Source organism: Copadichromis virginalis, linkage group LG12 (genome assembly GCF_057382275.1).
Source record: "Copadichromis virginalis isolate Kocher_CV1m ecotype Utaka linkage group LG12, C_Virginalis_male_GT1.1, whole genome shotgun sequence".
Lineage (NCBI taxonomy): Eukaryota > Metazoa > Chordata > Actinopteri > Cichliformes > Cichlidae > Copadichromis > Copadichromis virginalis.
Genome location: NC_140629.1, coordinates 38,901,014 through 38,921,901, shown reverse-complemented (window position 1 = coordinate 38,921,901; position 20,888 = coordinate 38,901,014).

Genomic DNA, 20,888 nt, shown 5'->3' with positions numbered 1-20,888 from the left:
GATTTTTTTCGTTTTCTGTAGTGATGCAGATGACATGTGACATCTCTTCTGTTCTGGGTCAGTCTGACCCGCATCATAGAAACATCTATGATTTATGGCTTTCATTATTTACTGTCGCGTTTCCTTCAGTTTATTGTTCACCATGTCTGAATATTTTTTTTGGCACAAGCTACATTCTTTAATTTAGCTCATCTACTCAGTCCAGTTCTTAAGTGATGATGTATGAACCCTGCTTGCAGGTCCAAACCAGGGTTTTAATAGTTTTGCAATTTTCATTAGTTTTTATTTTTATTTAGTTTTGACTTCAGATTTTCAATTTTATATCAGTTTTAATTAGTTTTTACCAGTTGTTTGCTAGTTTAGTTTAGTTTTTATTTTTTGAAAATCCTTAGTTTCAGTTTAGTTTTGATTAGTTTCAGTTATAGTTTTAATTGTGTTTGCAATAATTAAGTGTAACAAAATCCCAGTTTCATCATATCAGTCATGCTCTTCTGCTTATCCTTGGGTATGTTGCTATTCCAGCTACCATACCCTGCACCCTGGACAGGTCGCCTGTCTGCTGCAGGACTAACACGCAGAGACAGACAACTCACATTCCCACCTATGGGTTCTTTAAATAAATAAATAAATTAATTAATTAATTAATTAGGGCAGATGAACAACCATTGATACCAGGCAACTATAAAATGTATATCTTGGCCCCAATGAGACTATAACTCTTGCAGCACCGGGTGTTCGTAATTTTGGTTCAAGTGAATTGATAAACTTTTTGAAGGCAATTGACTCACACAGTTATGTAGATGTCCCCGTCCTGTTGTCTCGGGATGCATCACGCTGCCTTGCCTGGGGTTAGCTTCTGTTTCTGGGGATGAGGGTTGAGTGTGCTCCCTTCTCAAGGTAAGCTAGGTTAGCCTTCTGGTGTGAGCTTTTCAAGTGCACTTTAAGGTTTGTGGGATTTTTTCCCCTTTAGAAATGTCCCTCATAATTTGTCTCTTTCCACTACAAGACACTTGCTTTATCCAAAACACAGTCATATTCAAAGTAATCCCAAATTGGACTCTGGCGTTTTCTCCTGATATGATTCTGCGCGTAGACGGAGCAGCAACACAGACGACCCGACTAACGTGCTGCCACCTGCTGGCATAATGAGACACAGCAAGAAAAAATCTGGAAACTAAACTTCATTTTCACCCTTGACTCTTGTAGGACACGCACACATCAATGAAAACTAAACACATTTTTGCTATAAATTCAGTTAATTTTAGTTAGTTTTGTGAACACTCATTACAGTTTTAGTTAGTTTTCCTTTTTTTGTTTTTATTTTTATTTCCGTTAACGAAAATGTTTTTTCACTTCTAGTTTTCGTTATTTCGTTAGTTTTCGTTAACGATAATAACCTTGGTCCAAACTGAGTTTATTAAGGCTGTTGTGTTTTTAACATGTTTTAATGTTTTGTATCTTGTTCTGTCTGAACAACAACTGTGTGATTTAGCCCTGTGATGGACTGGAAGCCTGACGAGGGCGTCTGATGCCTCTTTATGTAGGCTGGGATAGGCTTCAGACTCTCTGCAACTCTTGTACGATGAGACAGTAAGAAAAAGAATGGACAGATGGATGGAACGTAATTTTCACATACGCATCGTAAATTATTATTTTTTCAACTTAAAGCTCATTTTTCAAAAATGGTGAGGCCTTACTGTAGCGAAACCATCCCTGAGAAGGGTATCATAACCTCCTGAAGCGAAGAACAAAACATCAGGCGGCTCAAGAAGAGTCCCAGCAAGTGCAGCCGCCACATACCACATTTTAACAAGTATCTTACCACACTCACGCTGTAACCAAGTCAAACCATATGGACTGGGGAGAAGGGCGGGTGCACGGCCCAGCAGAGGTGTCCCATCTCAGGATCAAGTCATAAGTCATGTTGAAATACCTCAGAAGACAACAACATGTGGACAATTACCATCCTGGAGGTGGAAAACAGAAAACAGACAGAGAGCTAACAGAGAGATAAGAGCTTTTTGTTTTCATGGAATAAGTGAAACAGCAGAAAGTTGTTTTAATGACTGAACTTCCTCTTTTTTCTTGTTTTATTTCCTGTTTTGTTCCTTTAAGGTTGTTAAATTTCAGCCTACATGGCACGCTCACATTTATTTTGAACAAACCTGTTGCAGCTTGTCATTAAACACTGAAGTTTACACTGAGTGATGATGACTTCACTGATGTCAGGACGCTGAGCAGAAGGAGCTACACTGCGTGGTGAGGACTGCACAGCGTGTGGAGGGGTTGGAGCACCCACACCTAAAAGATGTTTACACCAACGGTCCGAGGAAGGAGGCCAGCAACATCATTTAGTCACCCTCTGTTTGAACTTTAGCCATCAGGCAAACAGCACAGATCTGTAGCACAGCGTTTTGCCTCCATCACCTCACCACAACCACCCATACACTCATCACATCATCATCATCATCACTCTATGTAATCATTCCTTCGGAAGTAAAAATATTTTTATAATCTGTCTGTTTATTATTGTTATTATTAATTGTTCTGATGGGTGTAGCAGACATGCTAGTCTAAATTTAGTTGTTCTTGTATAATGATAATAAAGTTTATTGTTTTGTATTCTATTAATAAAGTTGCTAAAGTTAATCTTCTCATTTGTGATTGCACACATGACAGACTGACAGCAGCTCATGAATTATTGGATTATTTCTTTTTTATGAAGGTTTATAAACTTTATCAGTAACAAACTATAACTAAAATAAAAGTTGGATATAAGCATTAGAAAATCACTTGTTGGTTCTGCTGATCTTTGCATGTTAATGTTAGCATTAATGCTACTTTGCTGACTTTTTGAAACCCAGAGTGATCGTGTTTGGAAGTGAGGGACTAAGCTAATAGCTAGGTTAGCGTGCTAGCATGCTAGGTGTGTGCAGACATGCATGCCTGCTAATTAGTGTAACAGTAAAAGTAACAGATAAAGAAGATGCTGAAATGGGTTGGAAGTTCTGTCAGAAAAGCTGTGGTATTTGTCAGATACAGACGAGAGGTTCAGGGACTCTGACAGAGGTGGGCTTCAGCTCCCAGCACACACCACGCCCCTGAAAAGGGAAGAGGGATCGAGGTAGAGGGAATTCATCTGTCTTTTGCACCAGGCCGTGAATGTGCTTTTTAATCCTATGAAGTTGGGTATTTTAACATGTGAGTGTATGGGGACTGACTCACTGTTGGTGCCAGCCTCAAGTGGACACTAGAGGAACTGCAGTTTTTGGTACTTCCAAACCGCAAAAGTAGTAAAGCTCTGTGATTTGCCCTTGGCTGTTTATTTTGGCTTTCACTCGACATTTGGTTGGTGTGGTTTGGCTTACACCCCCCATCATCTTAGTGGTGGGTGAGGCCACGTGGCGGCCCTTTGCTGCGTATCTTCCCGTTCTCTTTGTCCTCAGTTTCAGGTCCATCTTCATTGCTAAACTATCCAATAGAGGCAAAGAAATACTAATAAAAAATACTTATGACATTGCGCCCAATAATGAAAAAGTGCAAATGAGGAGAACACGACACAAAATGCACGGCTTTATCTCTAAAATGCTAAGCTTAACATTAAATAATACCCTACTCTAACGTCTTTTGGACAAACGTTCTCACGTTGCTAATGGAGATAAATAATTAGTCGTCTGCTGTGACAGGTCAGCGCTGTGAGCAGGCCGGTGAAAAATTGGGCCACTGCTGACAGCTCCAGTTAAAAGTATCTGTGGCACAAAGTAAAACATGACCTTTGTTTAAAATTGCCCAAAAATTCCTCCTCCAGAGACATGCAAAACGTTTTAGTTCTACACAGCATGTGCACATAATGATCAGCCACCTGGCCCCGCTAAGTTTTTTTTTCTATGTGGGAATTTCAGACTAATTCAGCCAGGAATGTCAGATGGCTTCTCAAGATGATGCACCTGATACTAAAAAGAGCTCCAGTACAAGATGGATAGCTCCCCGGAGAGAGCTGCTCTTCTTTCCACCCTAGAAGCTTCGGCCTTTATTTTTCCACCAGCAGAGGTGCTTTGACTTAACCCTAACCCTTTATGTCATTTAAATTTTGAAGAGGAGAGCTGGCTGGGATAAATCTCACATTATCTGCAAACTTGCTAAAGCTACAAAGTAGACAGCGCATACCAAAAAACCCCTCTCGCTTTTTGTGGGCCCTGAAGATGACGGGCTGAGGCTGAGGCAAGGTTGCGCTCAGTGGGGGACCAGGAATATAGCCGAGGTCTGGAGGGGTGGGTGGACTTTGTAGCAGGAACTTCAGAGAAGGTGGGACACCTCAGGATCAGGTCGATTACAGCTTGCGTGCCCGTGTCCAGGTTTATGACGGCGTTCCGCTGGAACAGATCTTTGTTGGACGGAGGGGCGAGGCAGGTGTTTCCCCCCGCTCTGCTCCTCCCTCATCACCAGGTCATATAACTCAATGACACACACACACACACACACACACACACACACACACACACACACACACACGAGGATGAGCCGCCAGCTTTCTTTTCTTTTAAACTAGAGCCTCACTTTCCTTCTGTTTAACCTTTGACCCCAGTGAAACAGTTCACAGCTTAGAGACACTTCTTAACACCAACATGCCCCCCCACTGTGGGAAGTCCTGACACACGGGAACACTTATTATCATCATTTTCTTCCTCTGATTAGTTTTGGTGCCTGAAACAACTGTGGCCGAATAAAAATGAAGTTTTGTTTTTTGTTCTTTTTTTAAATAATAAATCCTGGACATAAAAATTTAATAAGATCAAAAATTAAATTTTAATGGTTTAAATTATTTTTTAAAAAAAATGTAAGTACAGTCAAAAGATTTATGTCCTAAACGCTGACTTTAAGTAATTTGATTACATGTAAATTTTCCATTTCCATTTAATCAAAACATTAAATCTGGTGAAAGGAATGTTATTAGACTGGTTCATCAAACATACATCTTTTATTATTTTAACTGTCCTGGTTACATTTTACTCAAATGTATGACTTTTTAAGTATAGTAGTTTTTCATTAAGACTAGTTAAAACAATTGAAGTGAATGAAGCGCTTTAGCTGCACTTCCACAAGTTGTCAGCTTTGCTCGTCCTCTTGTATGACGACAGGATATTAGAATCGAAGCTTGTGTGAATTTTCTACTTTTAAAATAAAATTAAATCTGTGAATTCATCTGAAAATCGCACAGAGGAGGTTATGTGATTTTAATTTGCAGCAGCACTCAAAGTAAAAGTGAACATTGTGCATCATAAATGTTAAACTCAGACAATAAAGTTTTCTTATTGTTTTCAGAGGAATATTGGAAATGATTCCAGATCCAGAGATTCAGGTTTTGCATGTTTTGAAGGGAATTTTCAGCCTCGAACTGTAAGCTGAACGCCAAAGACGACCTGCTACATGAAGCATTAGCATGGTGATGTCCCACTACCATGCTTACGTTTTTATGCTTGTAAAAGTCGTTTTGTTTATTTAACATCTGTTTGATATCTTTTGTTGGACTTTTCAATTCAATTCAATTTTATTTATACAGCGCCAAATCACAACAAAAGTCGCCTCAAGACGCTTTATATTGTACAGTAGATACAGAGAAAAGCCCAACAATCATATGACCCCCTATGAGCAGCACTTTGGTGACAGTGGGAAGGAAAAACTCCCTTTTAACAGGAAGAAACCTCCAGCAGAACCAGGCTCAGGGAGGGGCGGGGCCATCTGCTGCGATTGGTTGGGGTGAGAGAAGGAAGACAGGATAAAGACATGCTGTGGAAGAGAGACAGAGGTTAATAACAGATATGATTCAATGCAGAGAGGTTTTCACACAAAGTACATGAAAGCTGTTCTCTATACCAGTACCAGCTGTAGCTACATTACCTGTCCACAGTTTTAGCATGTTAGCATACATGATGGAGAGGCTGTCACTGTGGCTAAAATGTTTTTGGGATTGTTTCATTTCTATTACACAGAATTTGAGTTTTCACCTGAGAATGTTAAGCCCAGGTTGAGCATTTGTCCACACATAGGACTCAGTTCTGCTTCCATGCGCCATCTTTGTTTACTCTTTCCCACCCAGGCTTCTAGACTTCTGATTCGCCAACATTTCTACATGGTTAGGAATATATCGCCACCTGCTGGTTTGGCACGTTCCTAGCAGCGTTTTTCTTCATTTTTGCGTTTACGTGTGGACGGGATTTTAAAAAAAAAATGAAAACAGAAAATCTCCATTTTCAAAAATACCCGTGTACGTGTGGACGTAGCCTTACAGTGCTTAAAAAATCTTTAATTTAACAATAATATTTTTGAAAATATGAATCTCTTTTCAAACTGCAAGATGTATATAATCTGGAGTTTGCATTATAGTCAGAAGGTAATGGGTAACAGTGCGAAGTATCAAAGCAAGTGTAAAAGCTGAACAGTTTGACCAGTGACATTGAGCAGCAGTCGACAGCAGGACTGGCCCTCGAATCCCTGGAGGCCTTTGACTTGACAGCTGCCTTTATTCAGTGTTGTAATGGCCTGTTGCACCACTGTGCTCTGCTTGCAGAGAATAAAAAAAGCAAATTTTAATTAATTGTAAAGCACAATTTAATCTCATTAATTAGTTTTGCTTGTGTTTGTGTGTCAGAGGGGGAGGGGTCTTTTCTCTAACTCCACTGGGGTGGCCATATGGTGAGCAAAGAGTGAGCAAACCTGCACATGGCACAGTCTCCCACCGCTGCAGGAGAGCAAAAGCAACCCAACACATCAATAAAGCGTACGTCTTTCACACGCAGAAATACCAAGCTATCCGTCACACAGCAGGGGGCGGGGCCAGGTCACTGGACTCCTCTACACTTGATCTCATGTCGTCCTCCTCAGACATGTGTGCTGCCCTTCTCTCATTCTCACATCTGAATCAGGCGCTGTTAGTGCAGACTGTACATCATGTTTCATACTTTGTTTTTCTTTTTTTTAAGCGGGCTCCGAAAACCAACCCTCACTTTATCGCAGGAAAAAAAAAGCCACATCTGTAATATTTGGAAATGGAAGTGCATCAGGATGGGGCTGCTGTTAGTAAGGACACAAAGCTTCATGGTTTTCACGTGTGCACGTGTGCAAACCAGTTGTTGTCTGAACCGCTCACAGAGAGAACTCGCAGGTCTGAACCCAGAACCTGAGCAGCCGATATACGAGACTGATACAGAATGAAACTTGTCCGATTGTATTAAAATGCTTTTCAATCACCTAAATGTAAACAGTCAAATGAATATTCGCCCTCATATCTTTCGTATTCTGCAAACACTTGACGGTGTCCTGATAACGCACCTTAAAATCTCCTGTGAGAATGTCAGTGAACTTTTCCCTTTTCCTTCCAGTGTATGGAACTCCTTTCATTGCTCCAGGGATTGTTTAAAGATGACATCTTTATTTTGGGTTTCATGCTTGAAATGTTAAATCCACAGATAATCTTGTTCTTTGTGAACGCGCAAAACAAACTGAAGGAGCCTGAACTTAACTCAGCTTTGTGCTACTGTACTCTGCACTACGGGCATGCAGGTATTTGGATAATATATGATAAACGATTGCCATAAACCACCACCAAGGCAGATATGATTGAGGTGACAAGAAGAATAGCTGACTGTGACCAAGCTGATAACAGCCCTGAACAAAAGGCCTGTTTCTGATAAAGGAGATGGCGGAGATAGATCTCTTTTTTCGGGACACACGATGCTTGATTTACACGCTTACGTGAGTAGAATAGTTTTCACCTTCTGATGGACGACCGCGATCTTTATCTGACTTCCAAACTATCCAAATGCCATCATAATATCAATTTTTTAGCACGAACAATAAACTGGTTCGTTGCGTTGCAGATGGGAAAATTCTCCCGGTCAGGGTCTTTACTTTGATCACCGCCTCAGCGAGATGCCTCCTCAGGTCTCAGATGCACCAACACCTGCGTCCATGTTGTTTAGCCATGCTCCATTGGTGGTCTGTCAACACGAGTGCTGATAGACCGCCAAGGACTAATTCAAAATAAATGACAAACCTGTGGGGGGGGGAATCACGTATAAAAGAGACAGTCTATGTTGTTAAAAAGGAACCTGTGAAGGAGATGTGTTGAACTGGAAACGTATGAAGGTTCATACAAATCTCTCTTAGGGATGAAAAGCATCTGCAAACATCTGCATGCAACAACATTTTTCTCAAATGAGCCTTAATCACAGCAGCATTATGGATCAAGTGCTACTGTCCTCATATCCAGATCATCAGCGTATAAATGTCTGGTGTCCTCAAACCAAGTTCTGATTAAGGCTTGTTTTGTTGATACGTTTTTACAACAATAAAACGGGTTTTTATTTGAGGTTCTATTGAATCTATTGTGGGGAAGAAGAAGCTGATCTACATTTCTACCCTCACCTGTGGTCACGAGCTGGGCCGAGCCTGAAAGAACGACGTCCCAGGCACAAGTGGGGGAAATAAGTTTCCTTCTGTGGCTGGGCTCTGAGGAGTACTCAGAGTAGATCTGCTGCTCCTCCACATCAAAAGGAGCGACTTGGGGTGGTTGGGGCATTTGATTAGGATGACTCCTGGACACCTCATAGGGGCTTTGGGCATGTTCTACCAAGCGGAGGTCTTGGGGTAGTCCCAGGACTTTGTTACAGTCGCAGTTGTGCGTTGTCTCTTTATGACAGCCTAAGTTAATGTTTAGTGATGTCACAAGTATGCACCACTGCCCTCTGCAGAGTGTGGGAGAAACATGCTGCACATGGAGGCACGGACTGAGATGGACCTCATATCTTTACCTCCCCAACTCAAAGTATCATTACGGGCTGTACGAACACGGCTCACTTCATGTATGATAAGACCGCAGTCGTTCAACCGGGCCTTGTAAGGTTGGTGAGGAGTGTGTTCATTAAAGGACAAGCCCAGTAACAGTGTGGTCATGAGTTTTTAAATGTCCTGCTGAGTGTTTCTGCCGCCTCCTCTCAACCACCGAATACAACCCACGTTACAACTAGGTGGAGAGACATCTCCAGGCTGGCTTGGGAATCACTTGGTGTCCCGCTGGATGAGCTGGAAGAGCTGGAAGAGCTGCCTGAGGTGAGAAAAGTCTGGGCTCTCTGCTAAGACTAGTGGTTCATGTTCATGGATAAGACACTTCACTAAAAGGTCTTCATAAACACGTTAGTTATTTTTCCGGCTGACCTCTTTGCGTTGTCCTTTTCAGACAAAAATGTGGGGAGGAGGGTATCAGCCGTACACCTGTGATTAACTGACTCAACTTTCTGGTAGTTACTGCTACACACAGATGAAACCAGTAAAAGCAAGATGAGTCTTCTCAAAAGGTATCATTCTGAGTCCCAACAACAACAAAAAAACGTTAGTTTAAAAAAAAGAAATTGACTTGCAAGAAGATCAATTTTAAAAAAGATGATTACCCAGTTCATTAGATGCTGAGAGAATTAGCTCTCTACTTAGCGCTGTTGTTGCTTTTATTACAAAGACAGAGAGAAGAGCAACGCTTTAAAACACACAAAAATAAATGCACGACTCGAGCCATTTGTGTGAATCATCAGAAGGGTGTGACACAGTGATTTAAACTTTCCATAAACGAAACACAGCGTCAACATAAATGATCCCTCGCTGGTGTCTCTGTGGGGCCAGCTGTGGGACGAGTGGCCTCCTGTGGAACCAGCTCCCAGTTTTTAGGAGACTGACGTCGTCTACTTGTAAGATCACAGGTCAAACTCGACTTTTTGATAAAGCTGGTAAAAGTGTTTGTGGATCAGATGACCCTGACCCTTAATTATGCTGCTGTAGGCTCAGGCTGCCGGGGGGCCTTCCCACGATGCACTGAGCACTTCTGCGTGTCTTTGACTTCTATGTTATTTCTGCCACAGCTGATTTGTTCTTGCCAGCTCTTTTTTTCTCCTCTTTTCTGTCTCATCTTCTGTTCATCTGGAGGGAATAACGTCACTCATCCAAGAAATGTTTCCTCCCCTGAAAACGCTGTGCAACTTTGCAGGACTCGAAAATATGTTTTTGAAAAAAAAAACTTATTTATTTTTTTTACATTTTAAAATTTTTGTGTTTTTTTATGTGCGTGCACACAACAGACTAGTATTTTCCTTTTTTTTTAAAAAACTTTGATTATTAATGTGAATCTGGTGCTTTCGTCACAACAACACAAAAATGACACAAAGATCCAACACAGTGAGGACTGGCTGCTCAGAGAGCGTCAGAGCGCCATTAGTCAGGAAAGCGCTGCAGCTGCTGGAGCATTTTAATACTGGGGAGTTTATGATCTCGCCCATTCACAAAGTGCCTCCTTCCCCAGGGGGTCATTACTGAGCTCCCGACTTCATAATGGTGCTTAACATTACCAATAAAGGGGGGATCCAGTGTCAATAAACAGAAGTGGTGATGTTTAATCGTTTCTGAGCAGAGGAGGCAGCTGACAGATTTGAATCACAGGGGGTTAATCCAGGATACACAACATGAGTTTTGGCAGATATGCACCCTTATGTGGGGAAAAGCAGTAAACAGAAAACAGCCACAGTTTATTGGGCGTTTAACCCTTGGAAACCTGCAGGACAACGAGCTGCTATCTGCTCATGTCTCCCTGCTAATCAAAGCAGGTGAAGCATCTCTGAGAGCTCCTTCCAAAGGTTCAGCGTTTCAACTTGTATCACTTTGGCTTGATTTGCATCGCTTCTAAAATAACACCTGATCGTATTTGCCTTCTGGGCTCATGAGCGTGACTTGTTGATGTTCCCCCGGGCTGTTGTTATTTGTCACGTCAAAAAGTCAGTTGGGCTTTCCAACTGCCGAGATGTAATCTCTGTCCTCCCTGCAGGGACGACGTATGCCTGAATCAAAGCGGCAGACGTCCATTGTATATTTGGCATCGCTAAATAAGCAGAGAAACATTTTAGGGCTTTATCATTAGTGTGCCAAGTCTCTGCATTAAACCATGACATATGCTGAAGTATTTTTTTGAGTACTTCGAGTGTCTGCAGTCAGCTACTTCAGTTTTTGGCAAGCTTTTCTTCTGAGCATTGTTGCCTCAATATTTCATCTATTTTTTAATTCTCCTTTTTTAAAAAAAAAAAGATATATAAACGTGTTTATGCATGAAATAAATTGACAGAGTGCATGTCATATTTATACAACAGCTTTTTATAAAGGGTGCCGTTTCTCTTGTCAGAATTCCTATTTGACATCAAACAAGTGTCAGGGGTGGCTGCTGTGGTCTACAGCCTACAGCCTTGCTGTGTGTGTTCTGTAAATATGCAATGGGCTCTCTGCTGCTGTTTTTCACTAACATATTGCACAATCTCTGTGCAATCACTACAACAACATGGATTTTAGCTGCAGGTAATGCGTTACATGCAAACAACCTTCTTCTGATCAAAGACACGTGAACGGTCTGCAGTGAAAAGGAAACGTAAATTCATTTGTGGATGTTATTAGCTCAGAGTTCTGAATAAGGCCAGAACTGAAAAACATCTTAATTTAAAAAAATGTGTAGCCAAAGAAATTGCAAGAAAGCAACCAATGAGTGCCCATCATGAAGCGAGCTGCATAACTCATCACATGGCACTCAAATATTCACCTGGTTCTGTGAGCAAACACACAAAATCTATTCCATTTTATCTGTTATCTGTGACACTGTTCACGTGGAAAGCAAAAGGTTGCTGGTTAGATTCCAGCCAGAGACACACATGCCCCGGTCTATAACTTCACGAAGACAATCGTGTGGGGCGACCTGCTGTGATGACCCCTTGTGGCAAGAGACGGAGCCAAAAGGAGCTCAAACCGTCCCTATAAGAAGATCCCAAGCTGCTCATTTCGTTTTTATTTACTCCCTTTGCACATCATGACATGCAGGTAAGTTAGAGTTGTAATAATATCAGTTTTTTACATGAAGTCAAGACCAAAAGGATTTTGTTTGTTTGTCTGACAGGAGAACACAGAGCCTTAACCTGTTAATATGACTGAGGAATGGAGTTGCACTAAAAACTCAACAAGAATGAGCAAATCCTGCAACGATTTATCAGGAACAAGCACGATGTGTGTGAGTCAGTATCAGTGTGTGTGTTTGCTGGCCAACGTAAAGAAAGCAAAAAAGCATCTTTCACAGACAGGTGATCACAAAGGGCTGCACATATTAGAGTCAAATAAAACAGCCCGTGTCATGGCCACGCCGCCCGCACGGTCACAGCGGGAAGCAGCAGAAGCTCCAGGCGTCCTGTCCGCATCCAGGAACACAAAGAAGATAAAGCTCCACGGTGCGAGGGCCTGCGACCAACTTTCCACACCTTTTATGATCATGCATGTGGAAAAGCTTTCAACATATGCAGTGTATGAAAGTTTCAGTTTCAACTTCCTGTTTTAATCTGATAGTCCTTCGTCTCATGTTCAGTCCCCTTGTTTCATTCAGCTGTGTTCCCCGGTGTTTCACATCTCCATGATTGCCTGCCGCGTCTCCTTTGATCTTTGTTGTGCCGTGTGTTTCTTCCTCGTGTGTCTCGTCACATCGTTTTGCTCCTGCCTTGCGTTATGATTCTCAGCAACAAAACTGACTTTGAGTTTTAAACCTGACTTTCCGAGACCTAAGTTTAGGTCCAGCGCAGTTTGACACACGCACAGCGAAACCTGACAACAATAATCTGTAATGTGTGCAAAGTAACTACACGTGTTGCATAACACCACAGTTTCACTTAATGCTGCCTGTATGCTCAGGTAAGCCATGTAATAAATGAAGATATTTATCCTTTAATCTAATTTCAGGAGCCACAGGATGAATTTGTAGTTACGTGACAAAGCAATTATCCAGCACAGGTGCGACTAAGCAAATATTTACTTTGGTCCCTTCAAAGTAAACCTACATCTTATCATGCACTCTGCACCAGCTCATCAGCGCAGCGTCTGTCACTGTCAAAGCAAAGCGTTTCACATATCTGCATCATTGTTGGTGTCGCACAGATGATCCCATGTTTGTGCAGTAACGCACACTAAAGCCCGCTCCGTGGCTTTGTGCTCGATCTCCCTGTAGCAAAATGTCGGAGCAGGCTGGCACTCGCTCAAAAATAAGATACAATATTGCAGTTTATCAAAGACGGAGCTATCAACAGAAAGACTCCTGTGAGGCACCTCGCCCTATAAAACAACATGAAATCAAACAGCTCGGGTGAACTCATTCAACATCATTGTTGAGATGACAGCTTATTCTTTTGGCAAGCAAGTGAAAAGGGCCTGTTACGTGCTTCTCTGACACTTTTCATTAACACCTGCACAAAAGCAACAGTGAAAGACAAGGACGAGGAGAGGCGAACCTGACCGTATCCCCACGCTCATTCATCACAGCCAAAGGTATCTGCATCATGCGTTAGAGTCAATAAAGCCGCTGAAACTGGAGCTGATTTCTTGCTAAATTCCACCATTAGTCACAGGCCCATATTTCAGGATTAGCCAATCCTAAAAGGGGTAATTGTGGCTCAAGAGGGGGCTCTTAAGTCTGTCTGAAGCTGTGTGGAGTCAGTGTTTGTTTAGGTATTATTTTTTTGGGGGGGGAAATGGTGTCTTTCTGCGTCTTTATGCCTGGCTGCTGTAAAATTCCTGCGTTTGTGGCTCTTTGAGGTTTTGTGATTCCACTTTGAGGACAAAAAAAGGTTTCAAAGAGAATCCTCATCAAGAGTTATGTTTAAAAAAGTCTAATGGTTACCCTGTGAAAAAATTCAGTTGTCACATGCGAGCTGCCCAGCGTGGCCCGATCACGTTTCTCCGTTGAGGTGAGGTGCACACAAGACAATATGACGCCCGAGAGCCACTTAAGTTCCCCGCGGACATTTGATAGAAGCCTTAATCGTTATTTTGGGGCAAAGCGGGACAATGGCGCCTGCGGGAGCGTCGTCACGTCGAGCTGTTTGCATTACTACTCAAATCTGTGTCGTGCCTGTTAAATCTTTGCAACTGAGGGAAATTTTTCAGCACCCGGCTTTTCCCACAAGAGAAATCGCTGGGAAACAAGCTATTATTTGCAACCCTATCCCATTTGATTTCTCTCTGCAGTGAAAGGAAATAGTTCCCATTGAGCTTTGTGAAACAAGAAAACCATAACATTTGGTCAGTCGCTCTCGTGTGGTTTTAGAGAAAACCAAAATATCTCGTTCAGGGACAGGCTTCCACAGGCTCGCCGTGCACAGTGAACTTGGGCTGAACTGGTTGTTAATGATTATAACCCTGATATATGCGGGTACGTATTGTAAATGAGGGCACACTTAGGAAACCACAGGGGCCTTGTTATCCTTTTGCTATTTTCTCGCCGCTTAAGGAGGTCCACCTGTTCCCTCTTAAGTCACACCGTGTTACTGTTAACTCTGAGTATTTTAAAAGTAACACGAAGACATGTAGAATCAATGCTGTCAGCAAGTCTGACCAAACATCTCTGGTCCTTTTATTATTAAAATATGAGCAAATGCACAGTCAGGTTTGGACGGGTACATTTTATCAAGGAAGATTTCATTTGTTGCTTTTTGTATTTACACATCTGCAGTGTTTTTACAAAAAACCGCGGAAGAATTTAAACATGAAACTGTTTTGGCTGTTTTTCCAGAGAAGTGGAACTGTGCTGCATGTCATGTTATTGTAAGAGAAAACCTTTCAATGGAGTTGAAAGGAGAAAATATGAAAACTGAAAACATTGCATTCATGCTCACTTGGAGCTGTATTGAGCATCTGGTGAGGACTTCCCTGCAGTACAGCCTGTATTAGCTTGTTGGGAACAACTCAAGTGCAGCGGGTTGTAGTGCAATTAAAGTTTTAATCCCAAAGAAAAAACTCAGAGTTACATTTAAGTGTTCTCCTGAAAATGTGAGTGCCAAAGCACAGGTTTGAGCAGTAAAAGGAGACGGATGTTGTGATGTAATAACCAGCAGAAATGAACGGACACCCCGGTGTTTCTAATGTTTTTACTTGGTGAAACCACCACAGAAGGAAGAGCTCAGGAACAAGTCTGCCCTGCTTAACTGAAGTTACAGGAACTGGTTGCCTAATATTTTGCTTTCAGTTATTGAATGTACATTTAATACAAAGTATTTCCACATATTTGTCTTTTTTTTCTGTCATTACTGCACAGGGAAGAATGAGACGACACATGAACCGTGAACAGCGCCTACAAAGTTGAGAGCTTTTACTTTATTTGTTCCTGTGAAGTCAGATTATTTTCACATTCGTCTGTTCCTGGAAACAGAAACATTCAAAGGTTATTGTATCGCCATCAAATGCTCGAGGTCCCTGTGTGGTTCAGTGTTGGGAGGCTGCTAGTCCCATGCAGAGCTTTGCACACTCGTGCCTGCGTGTTGTACTTGTGTCCTGTAACCAAGCTCTTTGTGGTGTTTGTGAATTAGCTCCTGTAACGCTGGAAATCACACTATGCAAAGAATTTGTTTTTTTTAATTTAGTGAAACTTGTGCATTAAAATGATTTGTTCCAGGTTTTTGATCTCTTTTTGTCAGTGTTCACTTGTAAAAATCAAGCTTTTTATACTTGATTGTTACGAGCAGTGTTGGTCAAGTTACTTGAAAAAAGTAATCAGTAACTAATTACTGATTACTTCCCTCAAAAAGTAATCCTGTTACTTTACTGATTACTTATTTTCAAAAGTAATCAGTTAAAAAATTACTTTTAAAACTTGATTTACAACCTGAATAGGTGATAAAACAATAGATCTTTCATCCCAATTCTACTTTTTCTACATAATCCATCATATAAAATGTAATCAAATGAAAAAGTCTTTATTTAAAAATTGTTTTATTAGTTTTAATCGTTTAACTTTATGCATCAACCAAAAATGAAATCATATGCAACATTCTCTGACTGGAAGAAATTTGTTTAACATTTAAACCTATTTTCTGCACATTCCAGCACATAAAATAAAATAGCTTTTTTTGTTTACACTCACTCTTTCAAATAGATGCAAGTAAAACACAGCAGAAGTGGGGCAGGCGGAGGTTTGCCCTGGTGCAGGTGCAGTGGTCATGTCAGTGGAAGGATCCGGGAGTTTCTCTGTGAATTTCAGATTCATGTGGCAGCGTACTTGGAGCTTGCTCAGAGGTTTAGGGGGTTTTCGCTGTAAAAAGAAGTTTTCCTCCCACGCAGTGAACAGCGGACGCTAATGTTTTCTAGCTTGAATTTAGTGATGCAGATTTAAGTTCCAGTACAAAGTTGTTTGTGCAGCCAAACAAATCTGTAATAAGTCCAGCAACCTTTACAGCAAATGAAATTCAAGTGATGTTTAACATCCAAAAATTCTCTTACCAAATTTACAAAGACAACAAACAGCCTCAAGCACTAGCCTCACCTCCTCCAAACTCCCAAGATCCCACTCCAGTCTTTAAGTCTGACGTCATCAGCTGTTTCTGGGTCCAAACTCTGCTTCAGGTCCCAAAGTCAAACCAACACTGAAAGCTACAAACTGTCTAAATTCTTTCATCTTTAATGAAATGATCAGCGTTGCTGCTCTAGCAGATGTAACAATTAAGTTTAACATCCAGGCATCCATGAAAACAGAATTCATGAAGGTTAACGGAGTTACAAGTTAGCAGGACATTAGCTCGCTAGCTTCCACCTAAACATGATATAGCATGTTCTGACTGAGAGATTTCTGAAAAATTCAAACGTACAGCTCTGCTATCACTTCCAACATAAATGAAGACAGAAAACTAAACAGCAGTGATGTTTGTAGGGTTACTGAAGTTGGGCTAGCTGCTATATAATGATGTGCTATGTGATCGCTAGCGACACAGCTATGTTAGCATAACATAAACACTGAAGCTGGAGGATGAACGCTAACTTTTTTCCACTCGATAAACGTTAACGTGAAGGTTCCTGATAGTTAGAGACAAATACAGTCGCATGGCAGGATGCTGTAAACGGACCAAACTTCAGTCAGAAGAACAACTGAGACAATCCATCCACAATACGAGGTTAGTCATTAACATACAGCTGCATGGGCTGGGCTGTAGTTACATCTAATGTTTTAAAAACTGAGGTTTGAAACAGGCTGCCAATGAGCAGTGATTATAAAAACTGAGAGAGGCCGTCACTGATCACTGATGATTTTAGGAGCTTGTTCAAATTAAATACAAGAAGATACAAACATTAAGACATGTTAAAAACACAACAACCTGAATCAACGCAGATTAGTTTTGACCCATAAGCAGGGTTCATATGTCATCACTTAAAGACCGGATACAGTGGTCCAGACTGTTTTGGCAGTGCAAAGGTAACCCACATAATGACGAGTCAGTTTACACACAGATAAATCTATCTATTGTTGCCTCTTACAGATTAAACAAGTAATTTTTTTTTACCTTGTTACAGATGTGCACGACAAGCTCTGATACATACTGGATAATAAGTGAAACATCTGTTTTCATAGTCTGAGTAAAAACAAGTGCCAGAGGCCAGGACTACACTGGAAAGGTCTAAATGGTTTACTGGTACTAAATTGACCAGGGGTAAATTTGTGAGTTTTGTGTCATCTGTGGATAACAGCAGTGAAAATATACCTGAGGTTATACTAACGATCTGTATGTGCTGGTTATGTTTTCCTGTACACACTCTAGCATGATGTGTCAGGACCATGAGGACAATGACACATTCTAAAACAAAAATATGCAGAATTAACATGAATGAATTACGGTGAATTTCAAGTGTTTCCCTGCAGGCTACTTGGTTTTACTGTCAGTCTTAACACATTTTACCTTCTTTCATCAACAGGTTTCTACTGGTCACATCGTTATTCCCTCCTCTCTCTGACTGCAAATCAAATTCCTCTTGAAGACTGCAGTGGGGCTGCTACGCGCTGGCTTAGAGCCAGGCCTGTCTGCATTTCAACGATGGACTCGCACAGCAATTTGCCTGAACAAACTTATCCCAGCTGTACGGCTAAACCTCTGGAAAAGGCATCACTGCGACAATTTCAGGCATGTTTGACTTTTCAAATGGATTTTCAGAGATGTTCCTTCCTGTAGCTGCTGTTATTTGAGTCAAAATAAAAATAGAATCAAAGACGCACACCTCCTAAAGATGCCATTCAGTCCATGTGCGAGCTGTTCTTTTAAGTCAGAGTGGAAACATGTCAGGAGATGAATAGCAGGACAATAAAGGCTTTGACTGTACTACAAAATGACACCACCAATAATAACCTTACCATAATAATGGAGAGGTATAAAAACAGATGTTTTAAAAAGTGGAAAAGTCCATGAAAAGAAAAATAGATTAAAAAGCAAACATGCCTCTGATGGTCCGGACTCGTCCTTCCCGCACTGTATGAGGTTAAAAGGATCAAAATCTACTACCCATTAAAACTGAAGCATACCTCGAAAAAGTACATGAAATGTGAACCAATATAAACAGTAATATTTCAATTTATCAAATAACACCTTTAGTAAGGTTTTAGTAAACACATAAAGCATCACTCCTCCCTCAGTATGTAATATATGTAATATATAAACACAGAAACATTTTATTCCTCATTAATAAGCTCATATGTAACATGACAACATTTTTATAAGAACCAAGACCAAAGACATGCATGCACAACCCTGATATGGATAAGAGGAAGAGAAGGGATAAATGACAGATTCACCTTTTCTGTGTGCACAAACAAGGAAATATTACTTCAGGACAATCTGTGTCTTACAGCATTTATACTATAAACATCCTGAAAATTTAACAGTTTAATGTGATGGACGCTGTGAAATATTCACTGTTTTTGTTGTAATTTCATGCATGTTTATTTAAAACAAAGATACTTCAGTCGATCTAAAGTACTCAGTGAAAAATGTTCCTGTCTTAAACCCTCCCGCGAACTCTGGTGCATACATTTCAGTGTTCTGTGACTCTCGCGTGGCTTTATGCATAAATATTTGCATGTTCTTTCTCACTTTGTGCTTTGTTTCTTTTTCTGTTGTCAGGACAGCTGAGACGTGAGTCTTTACGTCTTTCATTTTCATTTGTAAATACTTTGTAAAGCTTAGCCAGTCGAGGTCATGTAAAAATGTATCGAACTAATAACTATCTGAATTTGCAATTGTAATTTTAATCAAGTGTTTAAAAACATCTCTATTAAAAAACAAACAGTTAGTTCAGCTTATAATTCTATAATCATCTACTTAGATTTTCTAAATCACACCATAATCCATTAATGTAATACCTTATATAGAAACACTGACTCTGTAAAGTATAATGACACTATCTTTAATCACATTATATATGAGCTCATTAATCAGTACTAAAAAATATCTGAGCTCTATAAAAGATGAATTAAGTTTTAAGTAATACTTTATTAGTGCTTAATAGCGTGTAATTAATATGAAGTTGTTACTAGCTGGTGTCTGGTCAGATAAGAGATTCTCTCTTCCCAATTGGTCGCAGCAGATGGCCCCGCCCCTCCCTGAGCCTGGTTCTGCTGGAGGTTTCTTCCTGTTAAAAGGGAGTTTTTCCTTCCCACTGTCACCAAAGTGCTGCTCATAGGGGGTCATATGATTGTTGGGTTTTCTCTGTATCTATTATTGTGAGTCTACCTTACAATATAAAGCGTCTTGAGGCAACTGTTGTTGTGATTTGGCGCTGTATAAATAATATTGATTACTTTGTGGTAAATTACTGCAGTATAGCTAACAGCACAGTCTAACGGCCTCTAACAGCAGCTAACTGGTTTCTGATTTCCATCACTATGAAGCTGTTTCAGGTCGTTTTTTCCCTCATACAGTATTTGAGTGAAATTTGACTCCAGACTTTGAATGACCCGTTGCATTGCCCTCCTTTTCTTCTCTTCTTCTGATTTCTTGGTGGATATACTAATGTGCTTGGGATCATTATGCTGTTGAAAGCAGCACTTGTGGTCCATCGTCAGGTTTTAGACACATGGCTTCAGAGCTCAGGATTCACAGTTTAATCGATTATTGCCTGCTGCCCAGTCGCTGATGCAGACAATAGCATGTCAGCTCATTCATTGCTGCTGTTTGGAGGTTCTTCTGTTAAAAAGCTGTCTGCAGTTTGTATCAAGTACATCTACTGTCACTCGTTCTGGTTAAACAACACACTTCAGCAGCGACACTTGAAAGCGTCACCTGTAAATCCTCTTGAGGTTCTGGTGGGGCGCTCAGCTCTGGACCACCTGAAGATAATTTTATTTAAGGGGGAACATGAGCATAAGTCCAATGTCAGAGAAACCATCATCTTTTTCTCTTTTTTGAAGGTTTCGTGCAGGTCTTCTGATATCTGCACAATAAGGTCACACATTTCAGTGGCAATTCACCTGTTGCTTCCTAGAAAAGGTGCACCTGATGTAAAATTTCACAAATATAGCACAAATATTTGATGTCAAAACAAAGACATTTCCTTCTGTTTGATTGCAAAATTTCGGTTTTGTGTGTCATAACCTCCTGAGACTCATCCTGTTCACTGTGTCCTCTGCAGTGGACAAAAAAAGTTAAACTGAAACATCCTTTTTTTCCTCGGTTCTCGGGAGAAAATGCTGCAACATTTACTGTGAAATTGTGCCTCTGTATACCAATCATATTTAACCCTGTAACACATATTTGATACATGAGTTTTTGAGACCTCTCCATCCGGTTGTAGCAAAAATGATACAAATTATGATGATACAAATCATTATTGCAAATGCAAAGTTTCAGTTGTTCCATGGTTCAGGCTTCGCATGGCCAAATTTTGTCTGTAAAATGTTTTATGACCCCAAGGTTGTCATGAAAGGCCAGGGAAGCTGTTCTGTATCCAGGTGTCCAGGTGTGGCGTCTCTGTGCACCTGGGAATTATGGGAAATTGTGCCTGAAACCGAGCTAAGATAA